The sequence below is a fragment of the Podarcis gaigeae genome (genome assembly GCF_964106915.1).
Source record: "Podarcis gaigeae genome assembly, chromosome: 8".
Classification (NCBI taxonomy): Eukaryota; Metazoa; Chordata; class Lepidosauria; order Squamata; family Lacertidae; genus Podarcis; species Podarcis gaigeae.
This window is the reverse complement of record NC_139684.1, coordinates 76,284,446-76,309,929: the sequence shown is the minus strand read 5'-3', so window position 1 is coordinate 76,309,929 and position 25,484 is coordinate 76,284,446. Positions and strand designations below refer to the sequence as shown.

The following is a 25,484-nucleotide window of genomic DNA, read 5'->3' as shown; positions in this document are numbered from 1 at the left end:
TTCTTTTTCTCCTCTCTTTCCTCCTTTTATGCTGTCCTCTCTTTTATAGACCCTAACATCATCAACAATACCATCATTTTTGCTATTATTTCTATTTAAATATACCTCTTTCAATTCATTTCCTTTGTATCGGTGTGTCTTTTGTATTTTCTGATACTAACAGTGTTTAGATATCTCTAAATCTCAGAATTTAAGATATCTCAACCACATGATGATATGAAAGCATTGGTCTGAGCTTTTACAATAAAATAAAATAAAAGGCTTAATGTGCTGCCAGTGGTGGTGAGGAAAATCTCAACCTGGTGCCAGTAACCAGGTTGAGAGGTGGAGAAGTGGCCATCTCCCAGGGTGAGAAGCTGGGTGAGGAATTCTTCAAGGTGAAAATGGGGAGACCATGTCATTGGGAGCCAGGGAGGGTGCTTGTGACTTGTCAATGCTGCGACTTGTTTGCAAAAAAATATTGTGGATAAAATTGCTTGCATCCACTGGAAACTTGACCCCTCTGTTACTGCAGATGAATCTCAAGGGATGTGCAGAGCACAGTCTAGCCCTGTTGTGTTTGATGAGTTTCAGTTGGTAACATTCAAGGACATTGCCCCTTGCCCCAACCTATTCTCCCAACCTAAAAACCTGTCTCTCCAAATCCTCTCCTTTTCAACCTCCTCTCCTGAAACTCCGGCCAATCAGAGGCTGCCATTCGTTAATTGCTTGCTGTCACCGAAAAAGAAAAAGAAAACACTTGGGGACCCAACCTGCCCAGCAAAGCAAACTTTACTGTCACGCCAGGCTGCTCAGTCAGTGGAATGCGGGGGATGACGACAAATAGGAGAGACAGATCAGTTATCATGCCCCTGGCCTGTCCTTCAGTTTCAGGAGACATGAGCTGGCTGAGTCCAGGAATGATAAACCATGGACTGGAAAACTGAACTTGAATCCTGATACTGAAGCTCCACCATGATTGCCCCCAGGGTCCTGTAACTTTGTAAATACAATACATTGGTTATTAATTCACTCAACTCTCTATCAAGGTTCTGTTGGAGTAAAGGGTATATTGCAGATTCCCCCAGCTCTCAAAACTTATAACGTCAAAGTCACCCCACAAATCTCTTATGGTGCACAAAAATGGGGATTTCCTCAAAAGCAGAATTTGTAAATGGAATAAAAACATATGCACTATCTTAGAGCTGCCCAAAGCTTCTCCTTTTGGAAGTTGTCAGCTGTGCCAACTTGAATCATATAGGGGTGAGGGGCTGGTTAGCCCCGCCCCACCCAATCAGTCACATGATGTGCTGCACGCATACCATCTGAATGGCAATTCCCATCAACTTTGGGGCTGCCCAGCTCCCTCAGACATTTTATTGGAGGTGGTGAAGATCCCTTACCCCCTAAGAGTTGGCTCCTATGGAAGCTGGTGTTTGCTCAGTGGTCAGAGTGCATATCCTTTCCCTTAGGTATTTTAAAATGGAATGGAGGTTTCAGTGAGAAGCTGACTTATAGCAATTGGGAGCTTCTAGCTAGGGATAAGGAAATGCTAAACATTTCAGTGATACCTTGGGTTACATATGCTTCAGGTTACATACACTTCAGGTTACAGACTCTGCTAACCCAGAAATAGTACCTCGGGTTTAGAAATTTGCTTCAGGATGAGAACAGAAATCTCGCAGCAGCGGGAGGCCCCATTAGCTAAAGTGGTGCTTCAGGTTAAGAACAGTTTCAGGTTAAGAACAGACCTCCGGTCCAAATTAAGTACGTAACCAGAGGTACCATTGTATTGATGAATATGAGTGTGCTAGCTATTGAGGTGGCACCTTGCCATATGAAATCTCATATTTTAAAGCATTATTTCTGTGCTCATCACACTTCTGCCTGTCTTGTCAAATGTGCTCCTTGGTAAGGCTGGCCCAAGACATGTTGGCACCTAAGGCAAACCACAAAATACTACCTCCCCATTCCAGGGGAAAAGGGGTTAAGTGAAGACTGACATCAGGAACAATGTGAGGGGTGAGGAATAAAGATCTCCACAGGAAACATTCCACATAATGACCTGCCATCTTGATCCCATTTCATCTGTGGAAGTCCTTTGGAAGTGCTAAACGGTAGAATGAGAGGCATCCCTTATCATAATACACTTTATGTTCTCAGGACGTCGATTGCATGAAGCATAGCTTACTGCATTGTGGGCAATATGAGCAAGCAAGGGACCAACAGATCAAACCCCTACTGGCAAATCTGCCGGGAGAATCAAAACCCTCCCATATTAAATATCTTTTGGATGACAGGTCCAAAGATATTACATTGGCCATGGCAAAGTTCCTTTTGGAAGTCAAAAGAAACAAAGATCATCAAGCTCAAGACAAAACAAAATGAGCGCCGCAGTTTCTCTCTCTCTTTTGTGGTTGGCTGTCTTAACTGTACAGTCATACCTCAGGATAAATGTGCTTCAAGTTAAGTATTTTCGGGTTGCGCTCCGCGGTGACCCGGAAGTAACAGAGCGCGTTACTTCTGGGTTTTGCCGCACGCGCATGCGCAGACAGTCAAAATAATGTCATGCCATCTCATCCAGTGAATCCCCATTAAGCCCGGCTCAATACAACACCACAAGGGGCTTATTCTCCCCACTTCAGCTGTTGCCACCACATATTGAACTCAGTCCAAAATTGCATCACTGTTCTACTCCCCTACCTCAAATTAAGCAATTGCCGGGAAGTGGCAGCCAGCCTCTGGGGGTCTTGGAACATTGTATCCATGAATGCCAAAATCCCGCAAACATCGTACAGTGGTACCTCCGGATATGAAGAGTATCTGTTCTGGAGCTTCGTTCGCATCCTTAAGCGAATGCAACCCGCATCTGTGCATGCTCGCAATTCGCCACTTCCGCGCATGCGCATGACGTCATTTTGACCATATGCGCATGAGCGAGTGGAGAAACCCAGAAGTAACAGGTTCCATTACTTCCAGGTCACCGCGGAGCGCAACCCGAAACTGCTCCAAATGGTCTGCTTCTTCCATGCGTTCCTGGAGTTGTTCAGCAACCACTTGCTCAATCACCTTGCCCAAGAATGGATGATTTGAGACTGGGTGATAGTTGGCCATATTAACAGCATCTAAAGATGGTTTTTTAAGATGCAGTTTGATAACCGCCTCTTTCAGCGGGTCTGGGAAGGCTCCCTCACAGAGAGAAGCATTCACCACCCCGCCAAGCCCATCGCCAAGCCCTTCCCAGCTAGTTTTTATAAGCCAGGATGCGCAAGGTTTTACAGCTCTGTGACTCCAGTGTCTGAAGTCTGTCATAGTTAAAGGATGTTATCGCTGGATTCCCTATGTAGAAAAAGAAAAAGCCTACGTGGAGATAAGGCTCCTAAATATTTATACATCTGCTTGCTGGTTGGTCCTATCTATGAGGACTTAAGAGAAGTTTTGTTCAAATATTTAAATCTCCCGACTGAGAGATGGATAGGTATATGATTAACTTTTTATTAAGGGACAAGTGCCCATACACTTCTGAAAAAGTAGTCTGTTCTGCCTTTACAGTGACGATTATAAGGAGAAAAAATTGTTCTGCTTTTATCCTGTTTTATGTATTTTAGATTTTGTAATTGCTTCAGCTAAACCAATAAATAGTAATTGCATTTGTATCTTAATCAGAACTAAGAACCAAAATTTTATGTCTCATAACCATTTATTTTGTTTTGTAATATCATAATGAAAACTTAACTATTTGTTAATGATACACTACAGGGTTCTTTGTAGTTAGAATCTACAATCCCCACATTTTGAACCATTTTTCTCTACCCCTTGCTTCCCTTTACCTCCACCAAAAGCAAAAAAGAAAGAATCACAGATCCTGCAACCTGGATTTCACCACTAGGCCTCCAATTTTCCCTCATTGCCATGGATTTTGCAATGCACAAGGAAGAGGTCTACACTGTCCTATTTACCCTTCATGTTCAGGCTGGTGTGAGATGCCTGAAGCATTATAACATCTTTTTTGGGTAATAAAAAGGACATATCCCCCAGATCCAAGTCTTCTTCTGTTTTCCGGGATGGCACAAAAATCTGTTGTTCCACAACCTTGGAACGTGAAAATGTGGCGATTAAAGGGGGCTAGAAAAAAATGAAAGAAATGTTGACATTAGTCCTTTACCCAGGTACTAGGAGATTGTCCTTGTGAGGCTAAATGAGAATTTTAGTAAGTTAGTTTTAAAATGTGTATATTTAAGAAATCTGAAAAATATAATTTCATCGGAACATGAATATACAAAATTTTCAACATCAGAAGTTAAGGTAAAAAAATAACTCATATGTAATTCAGAATTGCCATCATACCCAAAGGAGTCTCAAGACACAAAGATTATTAGTAAACAGGTTGTATTTATGAAATACAATGAAATTAGAGGATCTGAAAACAAGCCTTATTAACTAGATTGAGTGGATCAAATTCTACTGTGTAGCTGAGTTGCAATAAAATGGGAGGAATTCTATCCCTACCATCTCCTGGGCATGTTAAAAGTCACATGCTGTGGCCACGCAGCAAGATTTGAAAACAACACTCCCTTCCCTGGTGTGGGAGCATTGAGTGTTTGAACCTGGCATGAGTCAACAGCCACACACAAAAAAAGCTGGAGGTGCACTTCATTGTCTCTCAAGATGGTTGGATGCCAGCTGAGGCTTCCTCATTGCCCTACTGTGATCTAAGCATCCAGAGAATCCTCCTTTTATTTTACTAATTTCATGTTAAACACAGCTAACATGAAGTAGGTGAAAAGTGGGGACTGCAAGAGCCAATCACGAACTCCCCTCATAATTCTTACTCAGCCCTTAGAAGAGAAATTTGCAAAGCCCAGGCTATAAAGGGCAGGAAAAGGATAAGAAGAAAGAATGTAGGGCAGAAGCAGCTAGAAGGGCCTTGATTCTGCCTCTTCCTTTATGGGGATTCAACCCAGATTCCCTCCCCCCATTCCAAATACCCTCTTCTTTTCAGAAAGGAGGGATTTGGAAAATTTGTCTTGTCTTCAAACAGCATTATTCCTCAAAACTATGTTGATTGGGAGGTATTCATCTAAGGCTGGATCTAGACACATCAAAAAATGTGATTTAGTTAAATGCATTGCAAACTTCATACAAGCAAATGCCATTTACAAAAGATGGGATTCCATCATGTCATCGTGTGTCATAGTGTTATAATGAATATAAAGTGCTATACCTTTACTAATGTAGCTAAATCATGACATCAGCAAAATGATGTATTCTTGTGGAACTGAGTATATCCTCCCTCTCTTCGCTCTCCTAAATACATTCTGAGGTTTTCCCCAATTCTGTGGAGCAGATTTTGGGACGATACAGAACACATAAAGGCAGAAGAGAACGGAAATCCTGTTGCACAACTGTAAGTCCTTGCACTAATGGCTGAGTTAGCCAGATACTGCTCATTGTCACAGAATTTAAGGAACCTTATTACATGTCTTTTACATAATAAATATGCTTTTTGAGCAAGAGGGACACATTTTGTCCTGGACTGCAACCCAATGGTGGAGAGATCCGGATTCAACTGGGGTGAAGCAATGAATGCACTTTTTACTTTTGTTCAGAAGGGTGTTTTATATACACATTTCTCCTTGAATACTCCTTCTGGACTAGTAAGTGGCATTATGAGAGTTAAAGGACACAGTCTGAGTTGCAATGTTACTTATATGAAGACCTCCTTTAAAAACAACACACTGGGTCTCATTTTCAAAGCAGTTGATGGTCTTCTCACTTTTACACTTTTTGGTCCTTTTGGAGAAGCAGGCTGGGCACTTCAGGCCATTTTCAGCCAGCATGTTGTGATCAGGAACTGCCAAAATCAAAAGTATAGTGAGCATGTTAATGGTTTTATCTGTTTTTGTACCTGTATGTTCTATTACTGTAATTCACCCAAGGGCTTTACAGTTTTGGTGGGGCACCTACAAGTATTATTGGATGAAAAGATTATCTAGACCCAGTCTGGGTTTAGGACTGACATTGGGACAGATTCAGGAGAAGCCTGTTTGGAAAGGGAACCCAGCCCTTCTCAGGCAGAGATGTAGCTGCCCAAGAGGTCCTTTTTTTAACAGTTTCTCCTCATGCCTGCTTCTTCGTCCTGCTTGCCTGAGCTGCTCAACCCATACCGTGGTACCTCGGGTTAAGTACTTAATTTGTTCCAGAGGTCAGTTCTTAACCTGAAACTGTTCTTAACCTGAAGCACCACTTTAGCTAATGGGGCCTCCCGCTGCTGCCGCGCCACTGCCGCACGATTTCTGTTCTCTCTTTTTTATGATATTTATTACTTTTAAAGATTACAGAAAAGGAAAGGAAAAAGAAAAAAAACAAGAGAGAAAAAACAAAAAAAGAAAAAAATACGGTACAATATATAAACAATACAAAACACAACCTAAACACATTAAACTAAACACATTTCTGTTCTCATCCTGAAGCAAAGTTCTGAAGCCGAGGTACTATTTCTGGGTTAGCGGAGTCTGTAACCTGAAGCGTATGTAACCTGAAGCATATGTAACCTGAGGTACCACTGTATAGCCATTTGGGGCTGTCTCACCCCATTTGAATGAGGCACTGCTGATTGACTAAGGATCCAGCCCTTGGCCAAGTCCAGTGCACAGCCCTAACATGCTAAGGATTCTAAAATGATGCAGAGACTTACAGACCTTACAGAAACTTACAGCTGAGAGTTGCATTGTTACACAGTTCAGTGTTGCAGCAGTGCCTCTTCATCTGAAAGAATTTACCATTCCCTGCAGTGAAGCTGTAATCGCCTGCATCACAATACCTGGTTGGGGTGCATTCATTCAAAAGTTGCACTCGGCGTCTCCCTATGAAAAAGAATTTGAAAGAAATATCTTGATCTGGAAAAATATGTAGGTCTATTGCTCTTAATGCACATTCATTGTAATGGTTCCAATTTTCTTTGATGCCTGAATCAGGACAATATGGAAAGTGTTATTAAATTTGGTAATCTAAAGTGAGGTGCTATTTAATTTTTGTGTATTTATTTAAATGTGTGTGCAGTGCAATATCATAAAAGGGAAAAAATATCAAAATGCTTTTCAGTATTAACACATAAAAGAGATAAAAGACCGTTAAGTTCAACTATCTTTACCTGGATCTAATCCAACAGCAAAAGACAAAAAGTAAGGCAAATCTTACCTAAATTTGTACGCAGAACACTGCCAGAACAGGAATATTTATTGGAGTCACAACGTCTTGTTAAATTGCTTTGTGGTGTCAGTGCATTGTAGTTTCGGATATAGCTGCACATTAGAGGTAATGCTGAGGACAGGAGCAAAATATTACTTTGTGGATTATTATTATCATTAACATCATCATTATTTGGTTTTGTGGTTTGCTTAATGAGACACAGCAAAGGAGATTAAACTATGGAATTTTCTACAATACATAGTGGATGCCACCAATTTGAATGGCTTTAGAAGGGAATTAGACAAATTGATGGAGAATAAGACTCTCAGTAGCTACAAATCATGTGGCTCCGTCCCAGCTCTTCCAACCTAGCAGATTGAAAGCATACTAGTGGAAGTAGATAAATAGGAATCTCTGTGACGGGAAGCTAAACGGTGTTTCCGTGGGCTCTTGCTTACGTCACAGTGTTCCATTACGTCAGAAGCGGTTTGGTCATGCTGACCACATGATCTGGAAAGCTGTCTGTGGACAAACGTCAGCTCCCTCGGCCTGAAAGCGAGATGAGCGCCGCACCTCCATAGTCGCCTTTGACTGGACTTAATCATCCAGGGCTCCTTTACCTTTTCCTTTTTTACTGTCACATCCAAAGTCTATGGGAAGTTGCTGTGTCCTTCATAGATAAACAGCAATATACTGATCAAAGTGCAATGAAAGCCTCAAGGTATTGCTCAGGTGACTGCTCAAGGGCCAAGGTAGACATAGCTCAGGGCTGTTAAAAGATGCCAGGAACATCCTATTAAGCATTGAATAGGATACAATGACTCAAAGATCAACACTGAGAGCTGATTAAATCATTTTTCGGAAATTAATCCCTCCTTGTTTTAATTGCGTCAGATTGTTGGTACAGGGACAGATACTTTGCCTCAGCTGATCTGTTTAGCCACAGTGTAGCAGCATCCTACTTGGAGTGGCTGATCAGATGTCCATGGGTACAGGACTATCAAGACAGGAGGGCAGTAGCCCACTCCCCCTGTTCTCCCCCAGCAACTGGAAATAGTATATCCATCAGAATTAACAGCCCCTGATAGCCTCTTCCATAAATGTGACTAGTCCAAACTTAGGTCCATCCAACTGTGGCTTTCATTGCTGATGTGGGTTTTCTATAGCTCAGCCAGAAGAGCATGAGACTCTTAATCTCATGGTCAAGTCCCATGGGGGGAATTGAGGGGTTGGACTAGATGGCCCTTGGGGCCCCTTCCAACTCTACAATTCGATGATTAAACTGAAGAATTTTGCTGATGCAGATTATGCTTTGTTTCAGCAGAATTTCTGATGTCCTGGAGAAGCTAAACTAATTTATCTAGGCCTATTTAACAATGCAACGCCTTCCTTGATAGCCAAGGATGCTTCTCAAGTTTCTACCCCATCCCTCACTAATAAAGATATTTGGCTGGAAGGATTGGAGACAGGAGGCGGGTATTTTAGCAGACCTTGCCCATACCTGTTGCTCATTCTCCATTGGCTTTCTGGCAAGACTTACTTAACAGTTTCATTCCAGAAGGGAAGAGAAGCAGGATGGATTGCCTGACCTTATACCACCCCAGAATTAAAAGGAGGCCTGGGAGCTACAAGCCTCAAGTGATAGCATAAGGCTTTTAAAATAAAACAGCTAATACATGTTATTAGTGGTTTGGCTTCAGTTCCTTGGGTTAAAATTGAACTTGAGTCCCCAATATCCTCTTCTTAAACCCTCCTAGGCATGCACTGGTCAAACAGATGACCCAATCTTGCATATGACTTTCCAGGTATGGATGTAACTTTGGCCCCTGTCTGTCCAGTGATAATTGATAACTTTCAGTTTGTATAGCCCAAGGATGTGGACAGGATCCTTGGAAATGTGAGAGCTAATGCATGTGGCAAGCAGGAAAACTTATGCTGTTTTTCTGGCTCGGAGTAACAGAAAGGGATGGGGGAAGGATATAATGAAAGGCAAGGAGGGATGGTGATGCCTCCCTCCCCCCCAAGCTCCAACACACAGTTTGGCTGCTTCACTTACTAACATTCTTCAGCATCCTCACTGAACTCCCTTTCCCCAGCATTCATTTCAGGCTTTGACTTTTTCTGCATGAGGGCTGAGAAACTTGAGCCATCATTAAAATAACAGAAGCCTTTTTGTTAGGTATAACAGGTGAAGAGTTACCAAGAGAAGACAAAAGACTTTTTATGTATGCAACAACGGGCAGTGAGAATGCTACTAGCTGAGAGATGGATGGAAGGAGAAGTACCAACAAAAGAAGAATGGCAGGTGAAACTGATGGAGTATATGGAGATGGCAAAACTGATGGGGAAGATCCGAAACCAGGAAGATCAAGTATTTACTAAAGGCTGGAGTAAATTTGTAATTTACTTAAAAGACCACTGTAAATGGTTAAAATATTTGGCAGGGATGTAAGGACACTTGTAATGTGGAATTATTTATGTTAAATATGGTTAATTAATAGATAGCTAATGGTAAAAGATGCAGCAAACATACATTTAAATATGGAATCCATGGAGGGAAGGAAGGAGGTCCGAAGGTTCAAAAGAACCTTGTATCTGAATGTTTGAAAAGGTTGTTTTATATATATAAAATTATCAAAAAGCTAATTAAAAAATACTGTAAAAAAGAAAGAATGGAAAAAAACAACCACCAGCTAGGGTCTTAGGAAGCATGGTATGGTGGGTGCGGTCCGCCTCGGGTGTCACCCTGAGGGGGGTGACAAAATGGCAGGTGGCACTCACCACAGGGCCTGCAATGCGCCCGAGCTACACGTCTCGGGTGTCCGCAGGCTCTGCACTGTCCGCCCACTGCCCCCCACAGCTGTAGGGCGGCTGAGGGCACACATACCCTAAGGGTATGGGTGCCGCTCGAGCGCCGTCGGTATGGGTGCTGCGAATGCACCATCTATATGGGTGTCGCACATGCGCCACCAAGTGGTTTACCCCGCCATTCAACTCCCACACCAGGTAGAATTAAACCAGTTTTCTGGACAATGACTTCAACAGCTCTAATTAATCTGCCATTTATTTTATTTATTTAAATTTATTTTATTAAAATGTCTATTAAATTGAATCCCTGTTAATTTAAAAGTTATGATTTACTATTACCTCCTCCTCTATGTCCTATTAAGCAAACAAGAAACACCAAATCATCATCATTACATATGAAAATGGGAAATCTCAACACGTGTCTGAACCCGTGTATGAATTAGGGTGCTCATCTGCAGCTTGGCTTGCAGAATGTGACTTGCATTAAACAGAAATCTTCATTGACCCAAAACAATAAATTATTAACTTCATTAATGCACATATTTTCTCCCTCAGTGCAGCCTGAAATGAGCAGTAAATGTGCACTAAGTGAGCATCCAAGCTGAAAATAAACCCCATTCCTCCTCCTGTCTCAACCTGGAAAATGGGTCCACAAAAGTTACTAAAACGTAGAGCTTGCTTGCCCACTCCTACCCAAATTAGTTGTTTGTTTGCACACGAACATCTTGTTCTTATTGATGGTGTTGCTACTTCCCCTTTCACTGCTATCCAAGATGGACCAGATTTGGTGTTAATATGTATTTAGTTTATTCCTTCTTCTTTCATCCCTCTTTCTAACTTTGTCACATCATTATATTTTGCTCAGAGATTCCCCACCCACTAACACCCCACAAGTGTGTGCCCAACATCGATTTCTGGACACAACCCAGAAAGAAAGAGCAGAACCACTGTCAACTCCCAACCCTCCTAGACAGTCCAGAAGAATACCATTGCTGATGGTGTCAAAAGCTGCTGAGAGATCCAGCAGAACCAGGAAACAGCTTTCAACTGTGTCCCCAGACCAAGGGAAACCATCAATCAGCCTTACCAGGGTGGTTTCAGTCCCATGGTGAGGCCTGAAACCCAACTGGAAGGAATCCAAATGGCATGCTTGACGTTATTCTGTGACTCAGTCAGCTTGCCCAGGATTGTAATATTTGAGAATGGGTGATAATTGGTCAAGACACTCAGGATGAAAGAGAGAAATGTGCTAAGAGGAAGACACGCTTGGTAAACCCTTACCATGATCAACTCCCTCCTGGAAACCTATGTGTGGTGCCTGTGTGGTGTAGTGGTTAAGAGCGGTAGTCTCATAATCTGGGGGACCAGGTCCACGTCTCCGCTCCTCCACATGCAGCTGCTGGGTGACCTTGTGCCAGTTACACTTCTTTGAGGTCTCTCAGTCCCACTCACCTCACAGAGTGTTTGTTGTGGGGGAGGAAGGGAAAGGAGAATGTTAGCCGCTTTGAGACTCCTTAAAGGGAGTGAAAGGCGGGATATCAAATCCAAACTCTTCTTCTCTTCTTCTTCTCTTCTTATGTTCCCGCTGTGGAAGAACGTGTGTATCCAGAATTGGTCTCCACAGTCACTTACAGACTCACTGTTAAGACCATCTTCATGGAAGACAATCTTACTTGGCTATGAGTGATTGCCAAAGAAAGGACAATGTGTTGCTTTCTCTAGGTAATCTAGGATTCCTTACTATTCAACGGACCACTTGTCCTCTCATTCCTAATCTTCCAAAGGACCAAGTTCTCATGGCACCTCCCAGGCAGTTCCAGCCCACTTAATAGGGCAATCAAAGGAGGAAAATTAGAAATATCTGGGAGCTTCCAAATCTTTATCCCATAGGTTTCTTCCAGTATTATAGTCTTGGCTCCCAGATTCTCCTGCCCTTCATCACTATATCCATGTATTCAATATCCCATCTAACAGCACATTGACCTCTCTTCTCTAGCTCCACTGAGTACTACCTATTCTAGAGGAAATTAATGGAACACAGAATTTCTGGTTTCTACTCACCTACTGAAAACAAGCTCAAGAGGAGGCCTGTGCACAGGAGAGTCTTCATGGTGTTGGGATGATCAAGAGCTAAGAAGGACTTCAAGAAGACCTCATCCCAAAAAGGCAATGGATACAACTATGAGCTTACAGAGGAATTTATACTCAGGGATAAATTCAGGCAGCACTTGTGAACAACTAGTTTAATGAGACGTGGAAACTGGCACAAATGGAGGCTGCATGTTTTCCCAGAGAGCATGTCATGTGGTCTTGGAACACAAATCACTTTTGAAATTGCATGCAATCTTTTCCAGGAACACCATGAAATTTTGGCAAATGAGAATCCAAGTTACTCCCAGTGTTCTTCACAGTGGGTTTGCGAAAGCGTTTTCACAATCATATTCATGGGGCTCGGTCTACACATGATGTGATCTTCCCCTCCAGGCAAGTTGGTATCTCTTGGACTTAAGCTATGTTGGATGGACAATTATTTAGCATTCCATAATAAAATTATTCTAAAAATATTTATTATTATTATTATTATTATTAAGCTTAATAAAGGCATTATTATCTACTCTTTGAATTCATAACTGAGGGAGCAGGCTTAATCATTATTTGAGGATTATCCCTGCCTCGGGTCTGGTCTTGACCAGATGGATACTGGAATCAACAAAGGAAGCCCACATGACCTGATGGTGTTGCTGTGTAATGCTAGGTCATGATTCATAAGAGCACTGCCATCCATGACTTGATCATGGATGGGGGACTTGACCTGGCATGTGTAACAAAGACTTGGTTGGATAAAGCAGTCTTAGCTGCTGCTTGTTCACCAGTTTTCCCAGGTCATGTGGGCGGGGAGGGGGGTTGCAGTGATTTTTAGGAATTCATTAGCTTGCATTAGGCATCCTACTGGGAAGACCGAGTTCTCTGAGTGCATCCTGATCAAAATTGCAGATGACACCAAACTGGGAGGGGTGGCTAACACCCCAGAGGACAGAATCACACTTCAAAACAACCTTGACAGATTAGAGAACTGGGCCAAAACAAACAAGATGAATTTTAACAGGGAGAAATGTAAAGTATTGCACTTGGGCAAAAAAAAAAGGAGAGGCACAAATACAAGATGGGTGACACCTGGCTTGAGAGCAGTACATGTGAAAAGGTTCTAGGAGTCTTGGCTGACCACAAACTTGACATGAGCCAACAGTGTGACGCGGCAGCTAAAAAAGCCAATGCAATTCTGGGCTGCATCAATAGGAGTATAGCATCTAGATCAAGGGAAGTAATAGTGCCACTGTATTCTGCTCTGGTCAGACCAAACCTGGAGTACTGTGTCCAGTTCTGGGCACCACAGTTCAAGAAGGACACTGACAAACTGGAACGTGTCCAGAGGAGGGCAACCAAAATGGTCAAAGGCCTGGAAACGATGCCTTATGAGGAACGGCTAAGGGAGCTGGGCATGTTTAGCTTGGAGAAGAGGAGGTTAAGGGGTGATATGATAGCCATGTTCAAATATATAAAAGGATGTCACATAGAGGAGGGAGAAAGGTTGTTTTCTGCTGCTCCAGAGAAGTGGACACGGAGCAATGGATCCAAACTACAAGAAAGAAGATTCCACCTAAACATTAGGAAGAACATCCTGACATTAAGAGCTGTTCGAGAGTGGAATTTGCTGCCAAGGAGTGTGGTGGAGTCTCCTTCTTTGGAGGTCTTTAAGCAGAGGCTTGACAACCATATGTCAGGAGTGCTCTGATGGTGTTTCCTGCTTGGCAGGGGGTTGGACTTGATGGCCCTTGTGGTCTCTTCCAACTCTATGATTCTATGATTCTATGTTCTGGAAGTTGGGCAATAGGGGCAGCACAGGATTCCTTTTGGCTTATCGAGCTCCCTGCTGCACCAAGGATTCGCTGCCCGAGCTGCTTCAGGTTGTGCCGGATGTTCTCCTGGAGACACCTAGTTTGGATGTCCTAGGTGATTTTAACATCCATGCTGACACGACCTTACAAGGGGCTGCTCGAGACTTTGTGGAAAGCATGGCCTCCATGGGGCTATCCCTGAATAAGTTTGGCCCAACTCATAGTCACGGACATGCCTTAGACCTGGTTTCACCTCTAGTGACGTGGGTGATCTGACACTAAGTAAAAGTGAAACAAAAGAAGTGCCATGGTCAGATTGCTTCCTGGTTCAACTGGACTTCTCTGTGACCCTTCCCCTCTGGCTCCGAAGCGCCATCTCCGATTACATGGAGCCGATTACAAGTGCTTTCATAAGGGTATAGGATGTGAAACAAGTGGAGATCTGAGTGTCTCAAAAATCTCAACATTTAACATTTAGTGTTGGACTACTGCAGGGAGGTCTTGTTGATGGGAAGACCTTTCATTACTTTTTCTGTAAGCTGTCTACTGAGAACTAACAACAGATGGAGGTAGCATTGTTTTATTACACAACTGTATCTAACTGCTAAAGCTGAGAAATTTCTTAAGGATCTAGGAAAGCCAAGGGACTGCATTATACTTTGCACTAACTGTCAATAAACGAACTGACCTTACCCAAACTGTCTGGATTTTTCCTTTGACAACCACATCCTGGCTTTTCATTTGCACAACCCACTGGCACATTGGATGGGCACTTTGCACATGCCCCAACAACCTCTTACTGGTTTGCTCAATTTATAAGGACTTAAGAGCAGCCTTGCTCAAAGATTTAAATCTCCCAATTGGGAGATTTGTTATTTTAGTAACTTTTTGTTAGTCCCCCTACACTTCTGAAAAAAGTTGCCTCTTTTTCCTTTAAGTGGCAATCTTAAGGAGAAATGCTTGTAGTCAAATTTTTCAGAGGAGCAAATTCTTATCTAACAAAATGTCTGTTTGTAATAATTATTTTAACAGTGTAATGTCCTTTATTCTGTTTTTGTCTGTTTATTTATCTTTTGTAAACAAAACTATTTGTAGTTGTATCTTAAAGAAACAGATCAGAGAACCAGCATTAATTTCCCATAACCATTTATTTTTTATCATAATGAAAAAATAACTAATTTTAATGATACACTTCAGGAGGTGTAGAACTAGAACGCACAACCCCCACATTCTGACCCTCTTTTCTCTGCCCCTTTCCTTTCATTCCATTAAGAGAGAGGAAGAACCAGAGATCCTAAGGCCTGGCTCTCACCACTGGCCTCCAACTGCACCTCATTGCTGTGAATTTTGGAATCCATAAGGAAGGAGTTGTGCACTGTATCCAATTTACCCTTCAAGCTTAGGCTGGGATGAGATTTGTGAAGCATTCTTGGGTGACAAAAAGCGTAAATTTCCCAGCACCGATTACAAAGTTTCCACTTTTCCAGATGGCACAAAGCTCTGTTGTTCCAAATCCTTGCAAAGTGATATCTTAGTTCTTACCATCCAAGGGAACAGCAGCCGCACGCTTAATGCAAGGAAGCTGGCTGGCCATCGTTAACTGCAAGAACTGATAGCATCAGATTTAATTACCTGAAAAGACTGTCCTCCATGCCTTGCAAGCGCTTGCCAGGCCTGTGTTATGTGGAATTGGAGAACAGCCAATGGTGGGAATCTGACACTCAATGTTATTTGAACTCTTGTTATTTCCCTAAACGAGAGGATATTATATCCACAGACAAACACCAATTAAGTGATTGGTGCCACTGGATAGAATTACTATCATCAAATCTTCTAAATGCTCTCCTTGGTTCCCCCTTCTAAAAATGATCCATTTTAGAGTCAGTTACCTGTCGAATCACCAGCCGGCCTCACTAAGATTGGCTTTTACAAGCTAAGCCATTCACCGTCTTAGACAGACAACTTAATAGGGTACCATACAAAGACAGACTCTGTATATGTGGGCAACCGCAGGTGGAAGACATATTGCACTATTTACTATTTAGCCCACTATACATTGGACCCAGGAGGAGATTTCTCACCTTACCATCCATACAGGAAAGATGTCTCTCCCCGGCAGAGAAGGTCCTATGGCTTCTTAGCAATGTAAATGCTTCAGTGACTCATAAAGTCACCCTTTTTGCTTTGGTGGCCAAAAAGATCAGAAAAAAGACAATACAACCATGAACTGGAAGGGAGACACAGTGATCTAAACAGAGACAATTATTTATGATGTGAAACCCCTTTTGCTTGTATTTATTTTTGATTCATATTTGTCATGGCCAATGGCTAGTATAATAAAGATACTTGGATTTGGTTTGGCTCTTACTAAAACCTGGGGGCGGGGGGAGACAGAGAAATAAATGTTGAAACTAGTGCTTCACCAGGGGCTTGGAGGTTGTGTTTGTGGAGGTGAATGAGAATGAGAATGTTAATAAGTTAATATGTCAGATTTGTAATATGTAAATTTAAGAAATCTGAACATGAATATACAATTTTTTCAACATCAGAAGCTCAGATAAAAAGTAACTCAGATGTAATTTAAATTGCCATCAAAACCAAAGGAGCAAGAGACCAATATCATTAATAAACTGGTTGTATTTATTAAATGTAACCAAATTAGAGGATCTGCAAAGCAGCCTCATTAACCAGATTAAGCAAATCAAATTCACAATGTCAGAGCTGCCCGAGGTCCCAGCTCACAAAGGACCAACGCCAGTTCGTTGTTATATACAAAAGTCTTTATTGAAGTTCAGTTTCGATTTCAAAGCCGCAGCGCGCAGCTCTACGTCTCAAACTCTAGACCCCTGAAGCTCCGTCTGAATCTCCTCCCCCCAGACACCAGTTTAAGACTCTAGCCTTGCTCCACCTCTTCCTTTGCTCTTTCCTCCTCTGGGTCCGCCTGTCCGCTGGGGTCTTGCCCTTTCTAGACTCTTCTGACGCTGAGTCCCCTGAGTCTTCCCCCTTCCTCCGGCGGGCTTTAGGACCTGGTTCCCAATCCGGGTTTTCTGCTGTCCCGCGCACCTGTACATTCGAACTTGGCGCGCGCGCCCAGCCGGCAACCTTTCTCCTGACCGTTACACTGCTCCTGTCACTGCTTCCCCCTTCGGTGAGGCTAGCTGGACCTGACTTCCCCTCCGTTCCCTCACTCTCTGATAGAGGCGTGGTCAGCCCTGACTCATCTTCTCTCCCTGCTGGAGGAGACGCTGGCCCTGATACATGGGACTCTTCCCCCCCCCCCCACTACGCTCTCGTGGGGGAGCTGGTCCTGATCTCCCGCTGCTGCTTTGGGAGTCCCCGCTGGCCCCTTGCTTCTGGTGCATCCCCCCTGGGACCCCCCTTGCCCTGGCCCTCGGCGCCCCCCTTTGGGAATCTTCTGATTCGCTGGAGAAGCTCATGGAATCTCTCGGGCCACTGTCATACTCCCCTATGCTGCCCTCAGATTCTTCCCCTTCGCTCTCCATTTCCTCTCTCCCCTGTGCCTCTGCTCCTGAGCCCCTGACACACGAGTTGCAATAAAATGAAGGGAATTTGATCCCTGCCACTTCCTGAGTGCCCATTCAACACGCCAGCAGATTGTACAAATGAAAAACCCAGAATAGGGTTGCTTTTGCCAGAGAAGATGTGGGTTGCCTTTCCAAGCAGGCTTCTCCTCCTCACCAGGCCTTTCCTCTTTCTTGCACCCTGAAGTAGCAACATGCTGGATCAGATCATTCTGCTGATAAGTGAGAGGATCTGATCCTGCACAGTGTCAGTCATATTTTTTACTGTATGTCAAAATACATTTCAAGAACCAATAAACAAATCTCTTACCACCCTCCACTGCTTTGGATATACAAAAGGATATATGTGGCAAACTATCTCAAAACCTTTCAACTGAGAGGAGTTGGCTTACTTTCTTTAACTATTGAATGTGGTCAGGGTATTCTTTTCTTTCTTTTAAAAAATCCTGTTTCTGCCATTTTTAAAAAAAATCTCATGCAACAGCTGGGAGGGCATCTGTGGACTTTTGGCATGGCTCCCTTTGTGTCAGCCAGCCCAGGAAGGGAAAGTGAGATTCAATGGTGAAGGACAGGCATAGGCAAACTCCGGCCCTCCAGATGTTTGGGACTACAATTCCCATCATCCGTAGCTAACAGGACTAGTGGTCAGGGATGATGGGAATTGTAGTCCCAAACATCTGGAGGGCTGGTGTTTGCCTATGCCTGGTGTAGGATACAAATTGGTTTTAAAAATAAAACAAAACATTGTCTATCCTAAGGCAGTGGTGGCCCTCTCTGTTGGCACACACACCATCGCCCCAGCAGGGCCGTTCCTGGGTGTTGGCAAAGTGGGCAGCCACTTCCCCCCCCCCCCGCCCATGGCATTGCGGGAAACACTCCCTAGAGCGCTTGCTGGCCACAAGTTATTGGAGATTGCTCAGAAGGTTTCTGTGAACCGAGACACAGAAGCTAAGAGGAAGGCGGAGAGGAGTATGAAGAAGAAAGCAGAGTTACTTGCTCTGGCCATCACAGGGGCACCTCAAGGGAAAGGGAGGGGATGGTCCCCCTCAGGTCGAACCCCCTTAGGGAGAAATCAATGTCCCATCTGCAAACAGGAAGTGCACTGGAAAAATGAGTGCCCTAACCGGGTTCAAGACCGAATCGTGGCAAAGGATGGAGGGGACAAGGACAAGGAGGAGGAAACAGAGGACGTGGAAAAGGATATGTGAAGGAAGGACCTTACCAGCCAGGCACCCCCGGATTGAACCCCAGAGCCAATGAATATGAGGGACTGGCAGCCATGATGGGGCAGGAAAATGACTACTAGGACAGACCGGGTTCTTTCCCATTTGGCCCACGAGAATCTATGGTCAAATTGAAAGTGGGGGGGAGAGTCCATCGACTTCTTGGTGGACACAAGGGCCCAACATCCTGTAGTCACTGAACCCCTTTCCAAACCCAGCACCATGAGAATCCCTGTAATGGTAGCAACCAGACACAGAACGATTAAACCCTTTTTGCAAGCCCAAGAATGTGAAGTGGGAGGACATTTGGTCACTCAACAGTTCCTGTATATGCCTGAATGCCCTCTACCATTGATGGGACGGGACCTGCTTAACAAGCTGTGAGCCTAGATAACCTTTTCAGATGAAGGCATGAATTTGAAGATTCCCCAGAGAATCTTAAGCCTTACAATACCAAGAGACAATGCATGGAAATTGTTGGTGGTCTTGAGGGAACAAGGCAAAGGGGGGTTAATGCAGCCCGACGGCTCACCCCTGAACTTTTTGGCATTCCGTCAGGGGTTTGGGTAGAAGGCAACCCCCCAGGATTTGCAAAGAATGCAACCCCAATAGTAGTCCAGGTGAAGCCAGGAGCAGCCATCCCCAACATCAAGCAGTACCCAATCCCTCGTGCTGCACATATAGCAATAACAAAACACATCCATAGGCTGCTGGAATGAGGGATCCTAGTCCCCTGCCATTCTACCCGGAACACACCTTTGCATTTCAAAGTATCCCCTATAGAGCAAGTTGGATTATTTCCATAGGAGGGACTGAGAGAGCCTGAAGGGCCCTGCTTGCCTCTTTCCATCTGCCTTGGGGTGGGGCCTGAAGGGCTCTATAAGGACTGTGGCTGCTGCAGCTGCTGCCACCCAGTGGGGGACTGACCTGCTGAGAGCCTGGGGTCCCTGCCTCTGGCTTTTGGATGAGGTCCAGCAGGCTTCCTTGCGCCCCACTGGACTCCCGTGGATAGCTCTCCGTCAGCTTCCTGTAGCAGAGTCATCGCAGCGGTTAGAAACTATTGCAATGTGTGTGTAATAAATCAGACTGCACGCAAGCGTTCTTGCTTAACTCCAACAGTCTTTAATCGTGTAGAAAAATATCTTAAATCACCCCGGCGAGAGAGCGCACATCTTGCTGCCTCGCCGCAAAAGCGAAAGGAAAAAACACAGAGAAAACTCCCCTCTGTGAATATAGCCACGCCTCAGAATGTGAGACGTCACTCAGAACTGTTTAACCCTGTAAGTTCTGATTCTCTTCACACCCCCTCTCGTCTCGCATCCTGAGGGAAACTGTGAACACACATCTACAAACCTGAGAGTTCAACTCCCTTTCCATTGCCTCTCGTCCCTTTCTGGCATTTGTCTCAGGCAACTGTTGAACCTCCTCAAAACTCCCAGGTTCGCACTGTGCGAAACCAATCCACGCACTGGTGACCTGAAACCTCTCAGGTGGAACTCCCTTCGTGGTGCGAGTGGACCGTCTGAGCACAAACTCAGGTGCTCCTTCTGACCCACTGGGGCCAGCAAGTGTGTCCTCTACATCAGAAGACTCCCCATCTGACCTAGTGCGTCTTCGCGCCTTCTGAAGTTTGCTAACAGGAGACGAAAGCTCACTCTTGGGCTCTCTTTTAACAACCTGTGGAGATGCCCAACCCTGTTCTTGACCCTGTTCAGAGACTTGGTCCTCAGCAACAGGTTCAGCCTCTAGCTCTCCCTCCTCCTCAGAATCAGACAGACATTCTGAGAGAACGTCAGGACTTGCATGGATCCTTGACCAACCATTCTGCTCACAGAACTCAGCATGTTTACTGATCAGAAGCTTGGTCTGATCACCTTCTGGATATGCAAACCTCCACCCCTTTGTTTCAGGTTCATATCCACAGAAGATCATTTTCTGGAACCTTGGGTTACCTTGCTTTCGATGAGCCTTTGGCACAGGCACCCAGGCCTGTGAACCGAATACACGGAAGAAATGCAGCTTAGGTTTCATTCCGTGGAGTATGGAAAATGGGGTGTCACCTACCACTGAATTGTAGGACCTGTTCATCGTGAAATTGGCCGCCCTCCAGGCCTCGCTCCAAAAACTCTGAGGCAAACTGGAGTCACACAGTAGAACCTCTGTTGCTTGAGCCAGAGCTTTACTTTTGAGCTCCGCCACGCCCCTCTCCTGAGGAGAAGTAGCACCCGTCACCTTGTGACGTATCCTCTTCTGACGGAAGAAACTCTGCAGAGCAGACACAGTAAACTCTGCACCTCGGTTACTCTTGAACCCCTGCACCTTGATGGAGAACCGTAGTTCCACTGCCACAACCCAATCTTTGATCAGTTGGGCTGCCTCGCCTTTCGTTCTCAGCGAGAAGGACCAGCCATTCTGGCTAAAATCATCTGTCAGTGTCAGCACAAACCTGGCCCCGCCCAGACTCGGCTTTGGCATGGGCCCAAAAAGGTCTGTGTGCACAAGCTCAAAAGGTTTTGTGGTTACCCTTTCCACCCTGGGATAACTGCACCCTTTTACCTTTGCCTTACTGCATGCCCTACAATCTAGGGATTGGTCACATGATTTTATCCTGCACCCTACTGTGTACTGGGGCAACCTTTGGATATCCTCCCAAGAGCCATGTGACATTCTTTTGTGCCACAAGCAAGCACATGAATCATGAGTGGAAACGTTTGCACACTTCGCCTGTGCTCCCTCACCCTCCAGAGGTGTCTCCAAAACGAAGAGATTGTTCTGGCATGCAACACTGACAAGTTGCCTGCCACCCCTGGAAATAGAACAGACATCATTTTCAAAGCAAACCTTGTACCCCTCCTTTAAGAGACAAGATACAGATAAAAGACAGTGTTTCATCTCAGGCACAACGTAAACCTCCAGCTCCGCTTGCAAGAAAGAAACAAAAACATTTGCCACGTTAGACAAAGGCCTCTGTGACCCATCAGCAAAAACAACTGTTTTCCCAGCTGAAACAGCTCTGCAGTTCCACATTTCAACACTAGGTGTCGCTGTTATCAGGTGATGACTCGCTCCAGAGTCGATGACCCAGCGCAGCACTCTCTCCTCACTGGAGTTGTCCTTAAGCATTGCCATGGCAACAAACTTCTCGCTGCCCCCGTCCTTGGGGCCTCTGCAGATGTCCTCTCTGGTTGTCACGGCAACAGACTCCCCCCGGCAGGAAGACTTGCCCACGACCTTCACAGCTTCTGAAGATGCAACTGTTTCAGTTGCCTTGGAGACCGGACTTCTCTCAGCGTTCCCACACAACTCTGAAGCTCTTATCTCTACTTGTCGCAGGTGGCTGGCCTTGAAGCCTCCGGCACGGCTAGGCTTCAGCTCATGGCATAAACAACTCTTAGCAGCCTTTGGAAAATGAGGCGTCTCTGAGCTTTCACCGCTCACTGCCCCCCCCACTGCTCCCAGGGCTCCCAGGACGTTTTCCTGCACCCCCTCTGGTGGGTAAAGGGCCCCCAACTCTTGGCCTCTCTCCTGGCTCCTCACACAGACATGTTGCAGCACCCATACAGCTGCCAGGCTCACCAGCAGCATTGCCAGCAACAGTCCCTTCGTCCCCCCGTGGGGGGGGGGAAGCAGGTAATATGAGTCAGGTTTGGCATCAGGGCCTGGCATCCTTGGGCAGATGTCAAGGCCACTGCACCTGAGAACAATCCACATCTGATGTCTTCCACAAGCTCTGTTTTACCTTTCTTCCCTGTCTATTGGTATTCTGACCAGACCAAGGCTGCTGGGTGAAGCCCACACATGTGAATTTAGTCACTAATTAGATCTTCCATAAAGCCCACAATATAGCATGCCTCCAGGGCCTGGGAAAACTCAAAATGGGAATGGAGTTCCTCCCTGATAACCAGGAAACCTCACCTTCCTAGGGCACATCTTATATCCCTTAATTTCTCTTTCTCACATACTGAAATCAGGGACAGATATATTCCCCCAAAGTACATTCAAAACAAGGAAATACTACGTTAAAGAAAACCTTGAATATTTCCTTTCAAAGAAAACATATAGTACAGCTCCCCGCACCATTTCCTTTTATAACATTTGGCCAGAAAAGGTAGTTAATGATTGGCAGCTGATTGGCAGTTTACTCACCATTCTTAAAAGTAGCATAAAGTGTCAGACACTTAAGCCATTTATAACGGCCATGGCTTTTCCACCAGCAAGACTTTATTTCATTTTCAACCGCACAGCAGGCTGCGCACATCACCTTTATCGTTTCCTCCTGTTTAACTGGCAAAATGAAGTATATGGTCAGCAGAAGGATTCCATATACATTGGCATACCTAGTCCATTGTGGCCCTTAGTTTCCAGTTCACACAGACACGCATGGCATGGCATGGCATGGCATGGTGTTCTACAACTGCAATCAAATAGGCTGGCTGTGAAAATCTAATATAAATATTTTAGTGTTGCATATTTTGTCCTCCGTATTACTTCTATATGTATCACATTCAGATCTTTTTCAGTACATGCATGTTGCTGTGTACCTGCTTCTGCATGAGAGTAATCTGACTTGAGTAAAATGAGATTGACACTACGGTGGAAAAAAGAATCATCTGGGACGCAAGCAAGGCCATGATGAGGGGGTTCTTGATACAACAGAATGCTGTAAAGAAAAGGCTACAAAATGAGAAAAAAGATAAGATCTTGGAGAAAATTAAAGAATTTGAGAAGAAGTTAAGATCAAACCCGAAATCACAGCCGATTCTGAGAGAAATTAAACTTTATCAAGCACAATATTCTAAACTGATAAACCAGGAAATAGAGTGGAAAGTTAAATTAATGAAACAAAAATCATTTGAATCGGCGAATAAATTTGGAAAACTGCTAGCTTGGCAGTTGAAGAAGAGACAGAAACTAAATACAGTCACAAATTTAGAGATTGAAGGAAGAAGCATTCAGAACCCTGTGGACATTAGAAAGTGTTTCCAGAGATATTTCAAAAGATTATACACTCAAGGGCCGCAAGACGAGGCCGAGATTAAACAATTTTTGAAAAAAAATGGACTACCAAAATTGTCACAAGAAAATAGATCAATCCTGAACTGTAAAATAACACGACAAGAGATCGAACAAGCCATTCAGAACATGCAATTGGGCAAATCTCCAGGGCCAGACGGGCTGACCTCCAAGTACTATAAGACACTGAAAGATTATCTGATACAACCACTGATGGAGGTTAGCAATGAAATTATGGAGGGGAAGAAGGCGCCGGAATCGTGGAAAGAAGCTTTTATCACATTGATACCAAAATCGGAAGCTGAAAAGACACAACTTAAGAACTACCGTCCCATCTCTCTCTTAAATGTGGATTACAAAATATTTGCAGACATTTTAGCAAGTAGACTTAAGAAAATCCTAAATTAAGTAATTCATAAGGACCAGGCAGGCTTTCTCCCAGGTAGACATTTGTTTGCTAACACAAGGAACATTATTGACATCTTGGAACTCTTGCAAACAAATACAAACACAAAAGCAGTGTTAATTTTTATAGATGCGGAGAAGGCCTTTGACAATATTTCTTGGAAATTTATGAAGGGAAATTTAGAAGAGATGGGAGTGGGACGGGGTTTTGAAAATGGGATTGACGCAATTTATTCAGAACAAAAGGCTAAATTGATAGTCAACAATGTGGTAACAGAAGAGTTCAAAATTGAAAAAGGAACACGACAAGGTTGCCCTATTTCCCCTTTGCTATTTATTTCAGTTCTGGAGGTGCTCTTGAATATGATTAGAGGGGACCGGTTGGTGGAAGGAATTCAGGTCGGAGCGAAACAATATAAACTTAAAGCTTTTGCAGATGACTTAGTTTTGACCTTGCAGGAGCCAGAATCTAGTACGAAAAGAGTACTACAATTGATTCAAGATTTTGGTCGGGTGGCGGGATTTAAGTTAAACAAGCAAAAAACTAAGGTATTAGGAAAAAACTTGACAGATATAGAGTCAGAACGGTTTCAGAAAGAGACAGAACTAAATGTGGTTAAAAAAGTAAAATACCTAGGGGTGAACATATCAGCAAAAAATCTGAGTCTATTTAAGGACAATTATGAGAAATGCTGGACAGAAATTAAGAGAGACCTAGACAGTTGGACAAAATTGAAACTTTCCTTGTTAGGCCGAATTGCTGCTGTCAAGATGAATGTATTGCCAAAAATGCTGTTTTTGTTTCAAACACTACAGATTGTGGACAAAACAGAGTGCTTCCGGAAGTGGCAGAGAGATATCTCTAAATTTGTCTGGCAGGGCAAAAAGCCCAGAATCAAGTTTAAGATATTAACAAATGCTAAAGAAAGAGGGGGCTTTGCCCTGCCAGACTTAAGGTTGTACTATGAATCAGCAGCTTTCTGCTGGCTAAAAGACTGGCTACTTCTCGAAGACACTGATGTACTGGACTTGGAAGGTTTTAACAATGCTTTTGGGTGGCATGCATATTTATGGTATGACAAGGTTAAGGTTCAGAAGACTTTCAAGAATCATATTGTCAGAAAAGCAGTGTTTAATGTCTGGACAAAATATAAAGACTTATTGGAAAATAAAACTCCAAGGTGGCTTTCACCTTTGGAAGCTAAGGCCTGAAAAAGACTCAATATGGAGGTCAAATGGCCAAAATATTGGGAAATATTAGAAAAAGATGGAGACAATTGGAAATTGCAGAGTTTGGAGAAAATGAAAGATAAAGTGCGAGACTGGCTACATTACGCTCAGATTAAAGAGGTTTTTAAAAGTGACAAAAAGCTAGGGTTCCAGGTGGAGAAATCGAAGTTGGAAACGGAATTGCTGGAGCCTAAGAC

General features: G+C 43.9%; 1 protein-coding gene and 1 long non-coding RNA gene across 2 annotated transcripts in view; one reads left to right on the top strand and one right to left on the bottom strand.

The window, feature by feature from the left end:
• Window positions 1-25,484, top strand: part of LOC310851730 (phospholipase A2 inhibitor 25 kDa subunit-like) — a 1,159,037-nt gene that overhangs the window by 280,049 nt on the left and 853,504 nt on the right. The gene's annotated exons all lie outside the window — the stretch shown is intronic.
• On the bottom strand, window positions 3,703-6,815 carry LOC310850095. Its single transcript, XR_014567219.1, has 3 exons — window positions 6,696-6,815; window positions 5,687-5,833; window positions 3,703-4,104 (listed from the first exon to the last, which is right to left on the bottom strand). It is a non-coding gene; the product is annotated as an uncharacterized lncRNA (long non-coding RNA).